A 19,085-nucleotide genomic window follows, 5' to 3' on the forward strand; every position below is an offset into this window, starting at 1 on the left:
TAATGACATTCCCCAATTACTCAGGTTTCTAAGCTAGAAATCTCAGTCATCTTCAATTCTTCCTTCCTCCTCAACCACCCGCATTAAATTAATCATCAAGCCCTTTTGCTCCCAGCTCAGGGATGCCTGCCTCTCAAATGTGAGCCCGCCTCTCTGTCCTCACTGTCCACTGTCCTCACTGTCTTTTCATGCATAATATTTCAGAATCCTGCTAACCAACCTTGGTGACACCCATCACTCCCAATCCAAGCCCTTTCTTCACACCGCTGCCAGAGTGATCCTTCTAAAAAAAGATGCTGATGATGTCATTCTCCTCCTTTAAAACCGCTGATGACTTCCAGTTGCTTAAAGATAAAATCTTAACTACTAAACTGAAGGACTCACATAATCTCACTCCATCACTGCTGCTTGTTTGGTTGGTAATAAAAAGAAAATTAAAAATATAACAACCCTTATTCCATTTCAAAAATATATTTGGATTCCTCTACTACCAACCTCTTTTTTCAGCCACCCCGTCCCCAGCTCATACCTCTCCCTCTACCCAACCCCCACTACACCCACACACCAGCAACTTATGCCCATGAGGCATTCCTGGAAACATGTAGTGGCCTTTCCCGACTCTGCCCTTGCACACAAATCTCAGGCTGGACTAATACTTTTACATGTTCTTTATCTGGCAGAATTTTACTTACTCTCTAAGGTCCAGTTCAGATTACTCTCTAAGGTCCAGTTCAGATATCACCTCTTCTATAAAAGCTCCTTCAACTCCTTCAGGGAATGGTGGATACCAGCTCATCTATGATGCCACAGATTTGAGATAGATTGTTGATGCTGTATTTGGGCTACCTGGGTTTAAATCCTGGCTGCATCACTCTCCCACTGCTAGTTTTGGGCAGACGACTTAAGCTCTTCACCCCTCAGTTTCCTCATCTGAAAACAATGATAATCATAGCGTTAATATCTTATTGTTGTTACCAAGCATGTGAGATATTGCACGTGAAGCTCGTAACAATGTATCTGGCCCACAGACAAGCACTCAATACAGATTGTCTTCAAATTGTTCCCACTATTATTAATTATCCATCTTATCCTTTTATCTCAATGTGAATTTTTTTTTACATTTTAAATAATTTTCAATTTAATTTTTTATATTTTACATTTACATTTGATTTTTATATTAAATACATTTTAAATAATTTTCAATTTAAATTTTTTATATTTTACATTTACATTTGATTTTTATATTTTATTACAGAAGTACTTCACTATTTATTGATTAAAATTTAGGAAATTCAGATGACATGCCAAAAAGATTACATTCTGTATTGTTTGAGACATCTCTTGGTTACAAGCAAAAGGAACTCATTCTGGTTAACTTATCCAGAAAAAATAATTTCTGGGAAAGTTGTCAGGCAGCTCACTGCCTCAACCCAAAGATGGAGAATCAGGTTAAGAAAAGGGTCGGGATCCATGGAGGACTGGCGGCAAATAACAGACAAGACCACGGCACAGTGTGTCACCAATGGCACAACCCCACGGGCCACTTGCTGTGGCCACAGTTCCTGAACCTTTGCAACTTAGCTGAAGTAGGAAGAGCATCTTATCCCCTCTCCCACTCACCCATCCCATGATCTTTACCTATATTTGGTCACACACAGGCAAACAAATCTTGCAGTTACAAGCTTTGGTGCCTTTGCTTATGCCGTTCCGTTTGCCTGAAATAGTCTTGCTCTGTCACCCAGGCTGGAGTGCAGTGGCACGTTCATGACTCATCGAGGCCCCTAGCTCCCTGGCTCACCCTCCCTAGTAGCTGGGACCACAAGTGTGCACCACCACACTCAGATAATTTTTTTATTTTTCGTTGAGATGAGGTCTCACTATGTTGCCTAGGCTGGACTCAAACTCCTGAGCTCAAGCAATCCTCCCACCTTGGGCTCCCAAAGTCGTGGGATTACAAGCATGAGCCACCACACCTGGCCTGCTCACTTCTTGATTCCAGAGCTTGCCATATGTTTTTGTAGCACTTCACACATGGTACAGTTAGATATTGTATCATTCTTTGTTGCTATGCTGTAAATTCCTATCTTCAGTCACATCACAGAGAAGACACTTGATAAATATCTGTTTAATGAATGAAAGGAAGAAAAAATTAAATTAGATTTTAAGGCACTGTACTAAGGACTTCACAAACATTAACTCACTGGGCACAGTGGCTCACATCTGTAATCCCAGCACTTCGGGAGGCTGAGGCCAGTGGATCACTTGAGTTCACAGAGTTTGAGACCAGTCTGGGCAACATGGTAAAACCCCTTTTCTACTAAAAATACAAAAATTAGCCAGCCGTGGTGGTGCACACCTGTAATCCCAGCTACTAGGGAGGCTGAGGCAGCAGAATCGCTTGAACTCAGGAGGCAGAGGCTGCAGTGAGCCAAGATCACACCACTGTACTCCAGCCTGGATAACAGAGTGAGACTCTGACTCAAAAAACAAACAAACAAAACCATCCAAATGTTAATGCAATTTAGTCTCAATTTATAATAGTTTTTCCTCAGATAGGCTGATCACTCTTTTATAACAGAAAACTGAGGCCAGGGGAGTGAAATTACTTTCAAAAGGTCACACAGCTAAGGGACAGAGTCAGAATCTGAAGAAGGCAGTCTCGCTCCAGAGCACAGGCTTTTACCTAAAGAGATGTTATGACTCTGTGTACAGGGCCCTTTTTCTAGAAAATTCTACCACATCTTTGTTTGTTACTTAAAGTGCTGACAGTGTCTTGGTAAGCAGAGAAAGCTAATTAAATGTTTCTGTACGTTTTCAATATTGAAAAACATATTTAGTAAATTTCATAAACACTTATTCAATCATTCCTGAACAATGGTAATGGAAAGCTCTATACACAAATTCATAGAAACTCAATTAAATGAGCACAAAAGCACACAATAAAATTCTTCACACTCTTTGTCTCTGCCCTTCCCCCATGTTACCAGGAGTTGTTAGTGTAGACACTGGCATTTTATTAAACTGGTTCTGGCTGCAAGGAATTTATGTTCTTATGCTCAGGGCAATCTCCTTCCCTGGTTATATGATATCTCTCACCCCTCCTAGAATCCCTCTTTTGGTTATCATCAAACAGCAGAAACTTGACTCCAGAGCACCAATGTGCAGGGTGCCTCTCAATTAATTGTCTGCATGATAAGAGCAAGAATTTAAATCTTGTGAATAGAGGAAAACCATCACCTTTATGTTCACAGGGTACATAAATTACACCATCCAACCTGAAAGAATACTCCATTTTAAATTCACATAAACATAATTAAATAGGAATGGGGAATCTGAAATGAAGGACACTGAGAGAGAAGACATTTAAAAAGAACTAGAAATCATTTACAAGAGAAAATGCTTTGCTCATCCCAGAGATAGATAAGATATGTATTGCTAATTTGCAAAGACATTGATAGTCTTCTTGATCAAGCAAGGGATTTATAGTCTCCTTTCTCTATTTGTTCCTGCCAGTATCTTCACTTTTAAGTGCCTCATTACAAGGTCTGCAAAACAAGAAAAGAAAGGAAGATGGAGAAAAAAGATCTAAAGATTTCTTTTGCTTTTAAGAGCTTATTATAACAAGCAAATATTTGTCATAGCTTAAATGAAAGAAAGCTAGCTCCTTACAAATATCTGAGATCATAAAAACCGAACTTGGGGGAAAAGGGACATTAGTATAGGAAGAGGTATGATTAAAAGTAATAATACAGAATTAGTAGCTAACATGGAAGTTAGATATTAGCAAAAAAAAAAAAAAAGATTATTGGTAGGGTCAATTAGATAAAAGGAAAAACTTCAAAAGGATATAATAAGTGCTCCATCCCGTGAGACTTTTAGAATTAACCTGGACAAAGAGCTAGAATATATTTCGTAGAAAGCAATCTTTTCTGACAAGCTGGTAGATTAGCTCTAATTGATTTTTCCACCTCTTATTTCTTTGACTCTCTGAAATGCTATTTGTAGAAGACAAATGAGCTTTCCTTGAGGTTGAATTTTCTGTCTTTATTTTAATCAAATGAGATATGATTTCTCATGAAAATGGTTTCCAAGCCAATGGCTTTGCAAGTAATAATTTAACTCTTATTTAGACAATAAAAGTTTAAAAATCAAAGTTATAGCATTAGTAAACACGACAAATCACCATATATTTTCTTCCATCATGCACTGGCAAAATTCTTGGAATAAAGTTTCCAAGAAGTGAAGGAATAGGGTACAGGAAAAGTGGAGCAGGCTAATATTCTACCAGTTTTTACCTTTTCGTTCTAGCTTCATATCCTCTCTAGAAAGTTATCACTAATAGAAAAACACTTAGTTCTGTTGAAATTATGTTAAAGTTTGTATCAGATAACAGTTCTGAGAACATTAGGTACAATATCACATGCATGTTATTTATGTTATTTATTGTCATAAAAAGAGCAAAATTTAAAATGTACTAGAAAAAGTTTTGCCTGGAGTCTTAATTTTCTGAGAGAACACTTAGGGACAGAGGAGAAGAAGAGGAAATACTAGGTGAGGCAGGGGATAGATCTCTTTCTCCTCATATATATATATATTTAATATCTAAAATCTTAAAATATATATATATTTCAAAGTTGTTTCTATAAATTTTAATGTTTTTTTCCATGACTCAAAATATGACTAGAAAAAATATTCTAAATTTAAAAAATTTTTTTTACTTCAGGTCATGAAAATATTTCTCCCTATTACAGTCTGACAGGTTACAAGTTTTGTGTATTTTACTTTGTTTCGTTCTCACATTTAAACTTTAATTTGTTTTCTAATACACTGTGAAACAGGGATATAACTTTGCAAGCAGCAAGCCAACTGTTCTAATGCAATGTATCAATCTTTCCATCGCCACTTATTTATAATGTCACCTATATTATATGTCCAATTCTCATTGGTCTGTTCCTATGCTCTGTATTCCCTTTCATAGACTACTTCTTCTATTAGGGAGCTAATATTGAACTATTTTTGTTTCTATACCTTTGTAATATATCTTGATATCTGGTAGTGTGGGTCTCTCTTCTCTGTCCTGGTTTATCAAGACTGACTTAGCTCTTCTTTCATAATATCTTTTCCACATAAAATTTAGAATTCCAATATCAATTTTGATGAAAAATCTTTAGAATTTTATTGGTATTAATTTTTTTTTTTTTGAAACAGAGTCTCACTCTGTCACACAGGCTGGAGTGCAGTGGCACAGTCTTGGCTCACTGCAACCTCGGCCTCCCGGGCTCGAGTGATTCTCCTGCCTCAGCCTCCCAAGTAGCTGGGATTACAGGCACGTGCCACCATGCCAAGCTAATTTTTGTATTTTTAGTAGAGACGGGATTTCACCATGTTGGCCAGGCTGGTCACAAACTCCTGACCTCAGTGGTCTGCCCACCTCAGCCTCCCAAAGTGCTGGGATTACAGGTGTGAGCCACTGTACCTGGTCAGTATTAAATTTAATATAGATTAATTTGAGGAGAACTGACATTTTTACTCTATTGAATTAACATATATATATGTGTGTGTATATATATGTGGATAGATAAATGTACTATATTTCTTTTTTTTTCTTTTTTTTGAGATGGAGTTTCTCACTGTTGCCCAGGCTGGAGTGCAGTGGTGCAATCTCGGCTCACTGAAAGCTCTGCCTCCTGGGTTCACGCCATTCTTCTGCTTCAGCCTCCCAAGTAGTTGGGACTACAGGCACCTGCCACCACACCCAGCTAATTTTTTGTAGAGACGGGGTTTCACTGTGTTAGCCAGGATGGTCTCGATCTCCTGACCTCATGATCCACCTGCCTCGACCTCCCAAAGTGCTGGGATTACAGGCATGAGTCACCGCACCTGGCCAAATGTACTATATTTCTATTTATTCACCTTCTTTATTTTGATAAATATTCTCTACATCTACTAAACTCTAAGCTCATGAAAATCTATGTAACTTTTCAAGTTTGAGAATGGTATTAGTAAAATGGCTTAACCTTTTATGTTGTCCTAAGTCTGCTGCTACTTCTTCAGCTGACATGAATCTCTTGGACAAAAGACTTTTGCTCTCACCTTATTTTTACTGAATTTGACCATAGAAAATGCCAGTGAGTTGATGGAGTCAGTCAAGTAGAATGCTTTTATCAGAGTGGCTGGTGTTTATATAAATCCAGTGTGGTTTGGAGTATTAGCCTCAATCCCAAAGAGGTTTAAGCTCACAGTGCCTCATAAATCTGCTCAGGTTTGCAAGTGAAGTTATAAAGAAAAAATAATAATAATTATTTTAACCAGTGTATTCAGACTACTTCGCTTTAATAATTCCTACAGCAACCACTAAAAGTGAGAAAAACTGCCAAAAACATAACACATAAAGTGAAATAGAATACTAACAAGTATTTAAATAATCCAAAAGAATATAGGAAAGGAAGAAGAGAAGAACAAAAACATCAGAAACAAATAGACAATTATGTACTTAAATCCAACCATATTAATAATTACATTAAATGTAAATGGTCTAAACACTCCAATTAAAATACAGAGATTCTCAGGTTGACAATAAAAATAAAAGGCCTGATTATATGCTACTTACAAGAAAGTCAGTTTAAATGTAATGATACACATAGACTAAAATAAAATAATGGAAAAAGACTCAGAGAATAAGAGTATTCTTTCAAAAGTAAACATGTATGAAATGAAATGCAATGCAAATAATTGATTCATGGGAATGTATTAGTTTTGGAACATATTAAATGCACACAAAATCAGTCTCAAAATGCAGTATTTCTCTTGTTCTTTCCTCCCTTTCTAACTCTTTCTGTCCAAATACATAGAAAGTTGTTTTCCTCTCAGTGTTCTTGGCCTAAAAGCTGTCCATATATATTAAGCATAAATTTACTTGAAATGATACTTTAAGGAAAAACATTTTCCTTTTTGAAGCTTTGCTGTAACATGGAAATAATTATTGCCTCCAAAGACCCAATTGCCCAATAAGCATACTTTTTTATTTGTTTTTGAGACAGAGTCTCACTCTGTCGCTCAGGCTGGAGTACAGTGGCACGATCTTGGCTCACTGCAACCTCTTCCTCCTGGGTTCAAGCTATTCTCATGCCTCAGCCTCCCGAGTAGCTGGGATTACAGGTGCCCGCCACCATGCCCAGCTAATTTTTGTATTTTTAGTAGAGATGGGGTTTCACCACATTGGCCAGGCTGGTCTCAAACTCCTGACCTCAGGTGATCTGCCCACCTTGGCCTCTCAAAGTACTGGGATTACAGGCTTGAGCCACTGCACCCAGTCCCCAGTGGGCACACTTACCCCAATAGTTGGAAAGGGAAGGAGTTTCCTTCTTCTCAGAATTGCCAAAGCCCAATTCCTATATGGCAAGCAACAGTGATTTGACCCATTCACCAACCCAATGGTTGAGATTCTTCTCTTTTGTTATTCCTAAACTGTTTGGTAGCAACATTCATTTAACAAACATATTTGCATACCTAGTAAGTAGTAGGCAATGAGTTGGTTATTGTGCTATTTGGCCTGTTAGTCCAAAAAAAGTTAAACTATCAGAGTATTATAAAAGATACAAGCCATTAATCAGGCTCATCCTGGCTGACCGTTTTGGGTTGAATTGCATCCACCCAAAAAGATATGTTGGTGTCCTAAGCTAGTATCTCAGAATGAGACCTTATTTCATAACAAGGCCACACAGATGTAAATTAGTTAAGATATGATCATACTGGATAGGGTGGGCCCCTAATCCAATATGGCTGGTATTCTTATAAGAAGACAACTATGTGAAGACACAGGGAGAATGCCCCCAGGAAAATGGAGGCAAAGATTAGAGCGATCCATTTATAAGCCAAGGGAAACCAAAGATTGCTGGCTGTCAAAAGAAGCTAAGAGAGAGGCATGGAATAGACATGACCTCAGAGCCCTCAGTAGGAACCAACCTGCTGACATTCATTTTTATTTCAAACTTTTGGCATCCAGAACTGCAAGGGAATAGACTTTCGTTTTGTGTGCTTTGTTATGGCAGCCCTAGGAAACTAATACACCTATTCATTCCAAATAAATACCTTTATAAATAGTTAAAAATTATACAGGAATTTTGTTTTAAGACAGCGTTTCACTCTTGTTGCCCGGGCTGGAGTGCAACGATGCAATATCAGCTCACTGCAACCTCTGCCACCTGGGTTCAGGCAATTCTCCTGCCTCAGCCTCCCGAGTAGCTGGGATTACAGGCATCCACCACCATGCCAAGCTAATTTTTGTATTTTTAGTAGAGACAGGGTTACACCATGTTGGCCAGGCTAGTCTCGAACTCCTGAGCTCAGGTGATCCACCCGACTCCGCCTCCCTAAGTGCTGGGATTACAGGCATAAGCCGCCTCGCCCAGCCAGGAAAATGTTCATTAACCTAAACTAATATCTATAAACTTTAGAGACAGTCAGAGGTGTCAAAGACAAAATAATGAAGTCCAAATAATTCTTGCAAAATGTTATTTTCTTTTTCTGTGATGACATATTGACCGCACTTTAAAAACTCCCTAGGTCCAAAAAGTGACTTTACCTCCAACTTATTTCAGTACTGATTTTGTGAAAATATGTAGAACGAACACAAAATCTGATAAATGGATCCTTCAAATGTGATTGCAATAACAAGAGGCACAATACATGTCTCAAGTTTTGGAGTACAATCTCCCATAGGTATTGGCCTCAGACAATCTTCTATATTTCAAATATAACTAATCCTGTTGCCAGGAGCTTGGGGGAAGGGGGGAATAGGGAGTTACTGTTTTATGGATACAGAATTTCAGTTTTGCAAGGTGAAAAGAGTTCTGGAGATGGATGATGTTGATGGTTGCACAATAGGAATGTACTTAATGCTGCTGAACTGTACACTTAAAAATGATTAAGATAGTCAATTTTAGGCCGGGTGCCGTGGCTCATGCCTGTAATCCCAGCACTCTGGGAGGCCGAGGCGGGCAGATCACCAGGTCAGGAGATCGAGACCATCCTGGCTAACACGGTGAAACCCCATCTCTACTAAAAATACAAAAAATTAGCCAGGCATGCTGGTGGGCTCCTGTACTCCCAGCTACTCAGGAGGCTAAGGCAGGAGAATGGCGTGAACCTGGGTGGCGGAGCTTGCAGTGAGCCGAGATTGCGCCACTGCACTTCAGCCTGAATGACAGAGTGAGACACCGCTTCAAAAAAAAAAGAAAAAAAAGATAGTCAATTTTGTTACACGTATTTTACCACAATGTTAAAAAATAAAAAAATGTAAAAAGTAAGCCAAGCTGGAAAAAAATGTATATATAATTAATGCTCCATCACTGCATTTGAGAACATAGGTATATAGTTCATACAATAATCTATGTTTACAAAGTAATTCTCATTTTTTTAAATTGAGGTTGGAGATGACCCACCATATTAGGGCACCTCAAGGAATAGGACCAGAGCAGACCAGAGCAAAAGAGAAAATGCAACTCAAGAGTCCAGGAGTAGTCCCTAATCCAATATGGCTGGTATTCTTTTTCTTTTTGAGACGGAATCTCGCTCTGTCTCCCAGGCTGGAGTGCAATGGCGTGATCTCGGCTCACCGTAACCTCTGCCTCCCAGGTTCAAGCTATTCTCCTTCCTCAGCCCCCCAAGTAGCTGGGATTACAGGCACGCACCACCATGCCCACTAATGTTTTTGTATTTTTAGTAGAGACGATGTTTCACCATGTTGGTCAGGCTGGCCTCGAACTCCTGACCTCGTGATCTGCCTGCCTTGGCCTCCCAAAGTGCTGGAATTATAGGCGTGAGCCACCAGGCCCGGCTATGGCTGGTATTCTTATAAGAAGAATATAAGAGGCTGGTGATGACGAGGACTAGAGGATCAAGGTGATACCATCAGAACTGGGTCTTTCTCCAGCTCCATGTCCTTCCTCTCTGTTCTGTCTGAGCTGAATCACCCTCTTGCAGGGCCCCTTCCCACAGTGGCTCCAAGTCCTCAGAGTGGTTAAATTCCTGCTTGAGACAAAAGACCTGCCTTCCTTGATTCTTCCTGACTAAACAGATCCTAAGAACTGGGAGTCAGTCTCTCTTTCTCAAACTGAGTTCTTTATACCATGGGAACATACAACACATTCTAGGAGTTATTGGAAATCACAGGATAAACCTACATCCTCCTGGAGTGACAAATGTGTTAGGAAATTTGGAGAAAATACTTGATATTAGAACATATATATAGACCAGGCACGGTGGCTCACGCCTGTAATCCCAGCACTTTAGGAGGCCGGGGCAGGCGGATCACCTAAGGTCAGGAGTTCAATACCCTGGCCAACATGGTGAAACCCCGTCTCTACTAAACTTACAAAAATTAGCTGGGCATGGTCGTGGGCGCCTGTAATCCCAGCTACTCAGGAGGTTGAGGCAGGAGAATAGCTTGAACCCGGGAGGCAAAGGTTTCAGTGAGCCAAGATCGCGCCACTGTACTCTAGCCTGGGTAATAGAGCGAGACTCCGTCTCAAAAACAAAAACAAAAACAAAAACAAAAATACACACACACATACACACACATATATAATGAAGTAGACTAAAAAGTGGGCAAAAGTTTTTTAGATGAAACACAAGATGTCAAAAGGCATATTTCTCTGGAGGCAGGCAACTGGGGACCTCTAGAGCTCAGAGTTCTTCTGCTGTAAGAAGTAGGTTAGAGGGAAAGCACAATGGGAAAGCTGGATGAGCAGAGTTTGTGATGGCTGCTTTGAACCAGAGAGGAAGACAGGCTCCATCCCGCAGGCCAAGTAAGAAAAGGAGAAAACCTGGAGCAAGCCCGAGCCTTCATGGTTCCATGAAACGAACCTATGATAGGCTTTTAGTACTTTCCCGTATAGTAACTAACATGCTTGAGGGCTTCCTATTTGCTGAACGTTGTGCATATATGAATTCACTTAATCCCAGAGGCATTCTGTGAGGTGGGTACTGTGAGTATTCATATTTTCCATATGGGAAAAATGAAATTCAGAGAGGTACAATAACTTTCCCAAGGCAACTGGAAAAATATGTGAGTATCTTCATCTCTTTCCATATTTTGTGTCTTCTCCATTTTGTGCTAATAGAATGTAGGACATACAAAAATAGAGAGATCCAGGAACTTGTTATCTCTAAAATAAAATGTCACTGAAGTCAAAAACAGCTAAAATCAATGCCTGAATTAGAACATTTCATTTCCTACCTCTTATCCTAATGTTCATTTTTATACTTTTGTTCTCTTGATTTCATGTTTTTCAACTGGATGTTTTAATAGTAAACTTTGACTTCCTTCTTTACTACATCTATCTGTCTGCCTGCCTGTCTGTCTTTCTGTCTGTCCATCCGTCTGCCCATCCATCCATCCAACTATCTATCTCAAAAGACACATTTTTTATGAGGCAGGCAATTGAAGGCCTCCAGAGTTTAAGGTTCTTCTACTGTAAGGGGTAGTTTAGTGGGAAAGTTTGATGGAAGAGCTTGGTGAGCAGAGTCGGTGATGGCTGCTTTGAACGTATAAATTTCTCTCTTATAACCTATAGAAATATTGCCCTCTGTATAACCTCTTTGGCCTGGTATGCTACATAAAAATAGAGAAACATATGAACAAATAAATAAAAGATAAGTTTGACAGTATTAGAGCTCTGAACAAGCAGGTTTCATGAGTACAGAGGTCATAAAGAATCTCTTTATAAAGGTTGTATTTTTTATGTCTTTATTAATTTTCTAGGTTCCATGTACACAGTTCATTTTCCTCTAAAAAAATTTCAATGTTGTTTCAATGTCTCATAAATACAAGCTCAAATCTATAATTTGGAAATTTTCAGGAGAAAAGATTAAGGCTGGCTATGCCTCATCAATAGCATTATTTTTTTAAATGTTTAGTACTTTGTTCTTACTCTGCTGTGTTGCTGGGCGTACATCTGGGAATAGGAGGCTTATAGAGACAGACTCTAAAGATGATTTCTATTCCTTTCTGACTTAAATGTTTTTTCTTTCTCTCTATTTCTCTCTTTCCCCCACCTTTCTTTCTTTCTTTTTTGAAACAGGGTCTCACTCTGTCACCCAGGCTGGGGTGCACTGGCGTGATCACAGCTCACTGCAGCCTTGAACTCCTGGGCTCCAGTGATCCTCCTGCCTCAGCCTCCAGCGTAGCTAGGACTACAGGCATGCCCCACCATGCCAGGCTAATTTTGTTTTATTTTATTTTTGTAGAAACAGGTTCTCACTACGTTACCCAGACTGGTCTCAAACTCCTGGCCTCGAGCGATTCTTCCACCTCGGCCTCCCAAAGTGCTGGGATTACAGATATGAGCCACCGCAGCCAGTGCTGACTTATACTCTCGTAAATCTGGCTTATGTATCAATTGATGTTCATACTGACATATTTCCCCACAGTATTCTAGTTTGCTTTTGTGGCGTGGGAGCTAATGCCATTTCATCTCCTTAAATACTCTGCCCCAATAGATATAGAGCATTATTTTTCATATGTTACTTATCCACAATATTCAGGAACTTTGTTGAAACATGTGGTTTCTGACACTTAACTTGACATGCATAGAGAACAGTAGTTGCACAAAATTAAAATCATTTTTTAAAGAAGATGATTGAAAACAGTGGGAAAGTCTTTCCCTTGCCTTTCTGATAAGCATTCCATAATTTCAATACTTTTTAAGGCTCTCATTTTATTGCTTATAAATTATTTTATATCTTTCTATTTTTTTACTTTTTTATTTTTTTTAATTTTTATTTATTTATTTTTTTGAGATGGAGCCTCGCTCTGATGCCCAGGCTGGAGTGCAGTGGCACAGTCTCAGCTCACTGCAAGCTCCGCCTCCTGGGTTCACGCCATTCTCCTGCCTCAGCCTCCCAAATAGCTGGGACTACAGGCTCCCGCCTCCACGCCTGGCTAATTTTTTGTATTTTTAGTAGAGACACGGTTTCACCATGTTAGCCAGGATGGTCTCGATCTCCTGACCTCGTGATCCGCCTGCCTCGGCCTCCCAAAGTGCTGGGATTATAGGCGTGAGCCACTGTGCCCGGCCCTTTCTATTTTTTTAAACTTGTTTTTCAGTATGTAAACAACTCCCAACCCACTAATCAAACTTTGCAGATACTATACTAGTGTTTAGGATAAAACTTAAATGATCTCTTAAATATAAGCCTAATAAATACATTCATTAGAAATCAAGCTGTAACAATGTGGCAGTTTTAGAAAATCACGAACCAAATTCTTTTGCTGCAATTTCATGCATTACCTTGACAATCTAGGCCACCTAAAATATAAAGCGGTGGTAACAAAGGTGATGATAATTCACTGCAAACAAATATTTTAAAAGAGAAAACTGAAGTGGAAAAAAGCCCAACCAGCCAATGGTTTCCTTTAACCTCATTTCAATTATATTTCTAAAGAGGACAGTAATTGAAGGGAAATCAAAGGCAATTTCTAAAAAAGTAGATTTCTCTATTCTGACAAGTTGAAAGAAATTGTTGAATGAAACTTTTGCCAAAACATACCACACTGGATCTTCTGCCTGAGGTCATTGTCAAAGTTGAGTTAATGGTTGAGACTTCTGAAAATGCAGTATTAGTGAAATGTAAAATGAGTCATATGCTCTTTCCAATAGCCACATAAATAACCAAGAGGCATGTGGCATAGTGGGTTCTGTCCTACTTTGGCTACTTGCTGGCATTATAACCTTTGACAATTCATTTAACCACTCAGGGCTTCACTTTCAACACATTGAAGTGACAGGTGGAACTGGGTTGGAATTCCAGGTCCATCTCTTATTACTATATCATTTTAGGAAAGTTACGTAACTTCTATGAATCTATTTCTTCAACCATAAGATGTGAAGAAGACATCAAAAATTATTTGGGGCCAGGCGCAGTGGCTCATGCCTGTAATCCCAGCACTTTGGGAGGCGGAGGTGGCAGGCTCACCTAAGCCCAGGAGTTACGACCAGCCTGGTTAACATAGCAAGACCCTCATCTCTTAAAAAAAAATTATTTGGAAGAAGGAAGGCCAAAAAATAATACATAATGTATTATTCAATTTACATAAAACTCCAGAAAATGCAAACTAATCTACAGTGACAGTAAGCAGATCAATGGTTATTTGGGGACCTGGGAAGCAAGCAGAGAGGGGTGGGTGGAAAGAATTACAAAGGGGCAAGGAAACTTGAGGTGGTGGATATGTCCATGATCCTAATTTGGTGATAGTTTCACAGGTATATACATCTGTCAAAACTTATCAAATCACACATTAAACATTTAAAACATTTATTGCATGTCAATCACACCTTTTTAAAAAAGGGTCAGAGAATTCAATGAGATAGTATGTGAAAAACAATTAGTGCAGTGCATGGCACAAGTAGGCCTCCAGAAATGAGTCCCCACCCCCACAACCCCAGCTTCATTTATGTCACAGGGCTATTTAAAATGGTATTCTACTTCATAAACATCGTGAACTCTGAAATCTCTTTTGCATTTTGTAGCTTGATAAATATTTTCAAAGAAAAATATGGGATAATATGAAAATACCTCTGCAGCTTATTTAGGATATTATTTATGTGGGTTTTTTTCAAATCTTTATTAGAGGCATATTTGGCATTGTTGGAATCACACTTTACATAAGACTTGCATGCTACTTCTCAACTCCATGGTTTACATAAGATGTCTGCAAACTATTTTTTCCTTTTTTCATTATTATTATTATTATTATTATTTGAGACAGGGTCTCATTCTGTCATCCAGGCTGGAATGTAGTGGTCTGAAAACAGCTCACCACAGCCTTGACCTCATGGGCTCAAACAATCCTCCCACTTCAGCCTCCCAAGTAGTTGGGACTACAGGCGTGCACCACCACACCTGGCTAATTTTTGTATCTTTTTGTAGATACGGGTTTTTGCCATGTTGCCCAGGCTGGTCTCAAACTCCTGGGCTCAAGTGATCCACCCACCTCAGCCTCCCAAAGTGCTGGGATTACAGATGTGAGCCATCATGCCTGGCCCACAAACTATCTTTAATGACTGTCTCATGATTTTCTTAGGGCTAAGAATTCCTGATATATTTGAAGGGAGAATTGCCAGGATTTACTGACAGATTGAATTTGGGATGTGAGAGAAAGAGGACTCAGGGATGACACTACAGTTTTTGGCCTGAGCAATTAGAAGTTTGATGAAGCTGACATTTTCTGAGAAAGGAAGAATTTGTAAAGGGCAGCTTTGGTGGGGAACTTCCATTTTGAGGAGAAGTTAGGTATTAAACATCGCTGGAGTAGGCAGTGGACCTGAGATCCAAGGGGAGGTCCAGCTGGAGATATAAATGTGGGAGTCTCCAGCATAAAGATGATATTTAAAGCCATGAGTTGGATGTGGTCTTCAAGGGCATGAGTATAAATAGACAGCAGAAGAGGCTCAACAACTGAGTCATGGAGGCCCCCTAATGGCTAGATCCTGGAGTTGAGGAGGAAGCAGTAAAGGTGACAGGAAAGGAGTGCGATCAAGGAGGAAGGAGCGTAGGCTGTTCGGGAAGCCAAGTGAAGAAAGTGTTTATAGGAGAGAATGATGCTTATCATTCAAGTAAGAGGAGAATGAAAAACATGCTCTTGAAACAAAGGGTAGTTATATCAAGGGCACTATGAGTACAGTAGATTCAAAAGGTTATAATAAATGGAAATTTCTCCTAGGAAGATACACAAGTGGCCAATGAGCACAATAAAAGATTCTCACCATCATTATCCATCAGAGAAATATACATCAAAACCACAATAATGTACCACTTCACACCCATAAGGATGGCTGAAATCCGAAGAAAAATAACGTGTTGATGAGAATGTGGAGAAATCGGAACCCTCATACACTGCTAGTGAAATGTAAAATGCTGTAGCACTTTGGAAAACAGTTTGGCAGTTCCTCAGAAAGTTAAACATAGAGTTACCATATGATCCAGCAATTCATCTACTAGAAATATATCCAAAAGAAATGAAAACATATGTCCACACAAAAACTTGTACATGAATGTTCATAGCAACATTATTCATAACAGCCAAAAACTGGGAAAAAAACAAATGTCCAGTGTTCAGCAAAAAAATAAGAGACATAAAGAGAAACAAGAACGTATAGCTCATACATGATGGGGGAAAGTAATCAGAAGAAACTGACCCAGAATTCCAGATGTTAGACTTAGTAGACAAAGACTTTAAGTCAGCTATCTTAAATATGGTCCAAGAATAAAAGGAGTGGATTTCTAAAGAACTAAAAAAAGTATTAGAGCAAAGTCTCACTAAATAGAGGTTATTAATGAAGAGACAGATATTATAAAAATAAAAATAGTGTCAACAAATCCACTCAAAAGTGTTTTCTTTCGAGAAAAAGGAAAGAGACTTTATTCTAGCAAATGGTTTGCAAACCAGAGATACACAGGCTTTGATATAAAATGAAGGTGTGTTCAGACAGAACAAAGAAAGTCCTTGTGTTTTATAGAGTTTTTGCGCAGGCTACCACTCTGGTCTACTTATGCAAATGATGGATGCAAACTTGCTTAGTTCTGCTTGGTTGATGCTTGCTGAGTTCTGATTGGTTGATGCTTGCTGAGTTCTGATTGGTAGCTGCAGGTTACAGTCTTTGGTTGGTTCAGGCAGCATAAACAGGAACAACAGCTACGTAAGTCTCAAAGTTAAACAAGTGTGGGCGCTTTCCAGGAACTCAGAGTATGTGTTGTCAACTGAAGAATCACAAGGTTCAAAAATTTGGAGAGGAGAGCTTTATTTCTTATAAAGGGTTGTGGCCTGGTGCAGTGGCTCACGCCTGTAATCCCAGCACTTTGGGAGGCCGAGGCGGGCGGATCACCTGAGGTCAAGAGTTCAAGACCAGCCTGGCCAACATGGTGAAACCTCGTCTCTACTAAAAATACAAAAAAAATTTAGCTGGACGTGGTGACGCGAGCCTATAGTCCCAGCTACTCGGGGAGGCTGAGGCAGGAGAATCGCTTGAACCCAGGAGGTGGAGGTTGCAGTGAGCCAAGATCGCGCCACTGCACTCCAGCCTGGGCAACAGAGGGAGACTCTATCTCAAAAATAAATAAATAAAATTTAAAAAAAAAGGATTGCAATCTGCAGACTGGCCATCTGCAGGTTGGGCAGCGTAGCCTCGGGCAGAAACTGAAAGCAGGCACTTTGAGGGAGGGAAAAATGAGACTGGAATTTATGCCAAATGGTTTGTCTAAGTGTATATATTTAATAGGTTATAGGAGGAGCTATGAATATTTATGATGGGGTGAATGTGTGCATGCATAGTAAGCAAACATGCATGTTATTACACATGTCCCATGTTCACTTTAGGGTGGAGACTTAACATTTAAATGCATTAAAATTAGGCTGTATAGATCAAAGGTGAAACAGAGGACACAAAGGCATCTTGTGCAGAGCCTCTGTGAACTGACCAGAATCAGTCCATTGTCAATGGTCTCTTATTAGGAAGGAATGCTGGTCAGCTGTCGTGTTGAAACTCCAAAAAGGGAGGGGAACCCAGCAGTGTCAGGTGGTTAGTTGATGTCAGTGGTGGTGCGAGTCTTTCAAAAGGGGCAGTTTCTGCTTAACCCTTAGGAAAGAAAGTCTAATGGTGGTTAGTGAGGGTGGAGGTTTAACAAGGTGTGTCTGACCTCTCTTCTTGTCATGGCTGGGAATTCAGTTATTAACCCTTCTAGGGTCCCCATGGCCAAGAGGGAGTCCATTCAGTTGGTTGGGGGACTTAGGATTTTCTTTTTATTTCTCAGTGTGTGACTTCTAGTCAGCCAATGGCCACTTGGCTATATTTTGAATTTAGGCCCAGTTAACCACTCAGGGTCCATCTTGACAGATTAGCCCCTTGAGGCCTCACAAAAGAAATTTTTGGAGCTGAAAAGTACAATAACTGAAATGTGACTACCCTGGAAGTCAGGTTCTACCCACCTTCAGGGTTTATTATTGTTGTTGCTTATGCTCATGCTTGTGTTCCAGGCATGAGCCACCATGCCCGGCCTGGACAAGGATTTTCTTAATTGCCTGAAATCAATAAATCTCCCAATCTTTGGCAAGGGGCTCTGAGTGTATTTTGGGGTACATCAGCAGCACTCAGCCAGGCCATGTACAACTCTTTCTGGGCCTTCATTTCCTGATTGTGCAGAGCCTCAGGGTCAGCTACAGGTGAGAGCTTAGGGCCTTCTCATGTTTTCCTGAGCATGTATGCAGCCTGAGGATATGCACGTGGCCTTCTAGATTCCCAGGAATATGTCAAACCTTTCCAAAGCTCCTATAGACATTTCACTGCTCAGCTTTTCCTTGTAAGCTCCTGTGGGAGAGGCTTTCAGCAATAGGCCATCTCTCAGTCAGTACAAATAAAGAAAAGCCTCTCAAGTGAGTCTTCAACTGTTTTTGGTTCCTTTTATAAAGGGGTGAATTTTTGGAGATCCTTCTTCTGCCATCTTCCTAATATCACCCAGCATTTCCTCTTTTATCTTCTGGGGAATCATTTATGTAAGAATAGGATGATCCTTTCTTTGAATGTTTGGTAAGATTGTCATAAAAGCATTTTATGTCAGTATTTTTTCATGAAAGATTTTTGATTGCTGCTTTATTTTCTTTCACAGTGCATGCTTTCTATTTTTTTCTAAGTATTTGAGATTTTTCTCTAGGTTCAAATTCATTGGCAAAAAATTGTTCGTAGTATTTCTTATTGTCTTTTAAATCTATAAGGTGTATGTGATTATGTTCCCATTTTATGTCCTTGATATTGTCTATTTGTGTATAATTTATTTTTCCATAAATTCTGCCAGATGATTGTCTATTTGATTAATCATTTTTAAAAAACTAACTTTTGTTTATCGATTATCTCTATTTTACTCTCATCTATTTCTGCTCATAATTATCTACTCTTTTCTATTTGCCTTGAATTTATGTTGTTGTTCTTTCTATAACTTCTTAAGTTGGATGCTTGGCTCACTAATTTTCTACACTTCTTTTTTTGTGTGTGTGTTTTGTAACAGGGTTCTACTCTGTGGCCCAGGCTGGA

The 19,085-nt window shown here is 39.5% G+C and overlaps 1 long non-coding RNA gene across 1 annotated transcript in view; it reads right to left on the reverse strand.

Annotated features, from left to right (window-relative positions):
• Positions 1 to 631: 631 nt before the first annotated feature.
• The window catches only part of LOC129035444 (uncharacterized), a 38,522-nt gene continuing 20,068 nt past the window's right edge, over positions 632 to 19,085 (reverse strand). Inside the window, exons 2-3 of the long non-coding RNA XR_008502193.2 lie at positions 1,974 to 2,121; positions 632 to 930 (exon numbers count right to left, since the gene is read on the reverse strand). This is a non-coding gene — a long non-coding RNA (uncharacterized LOC129035444). The remainder of the gene's footprint in view (positions 931 to 1,973; positions 2,122 to 19,085) is intronic.

Source organism: Pongo pygmaeus, chromosome 3 (assembly GCF_028885625.2).
Source record: "Pongo pygmaeus isolate AG05252 chromosome 3, NHGRI_mPonPyg2-v2.0_pri, whole genome shotgun sequence".
NCBI classification, from domain to species: Eukaryota; Metazoa; Chordata; class Mammalia; order Primates; family Hominidae; genus Pongo; species Pongo pygmaeus.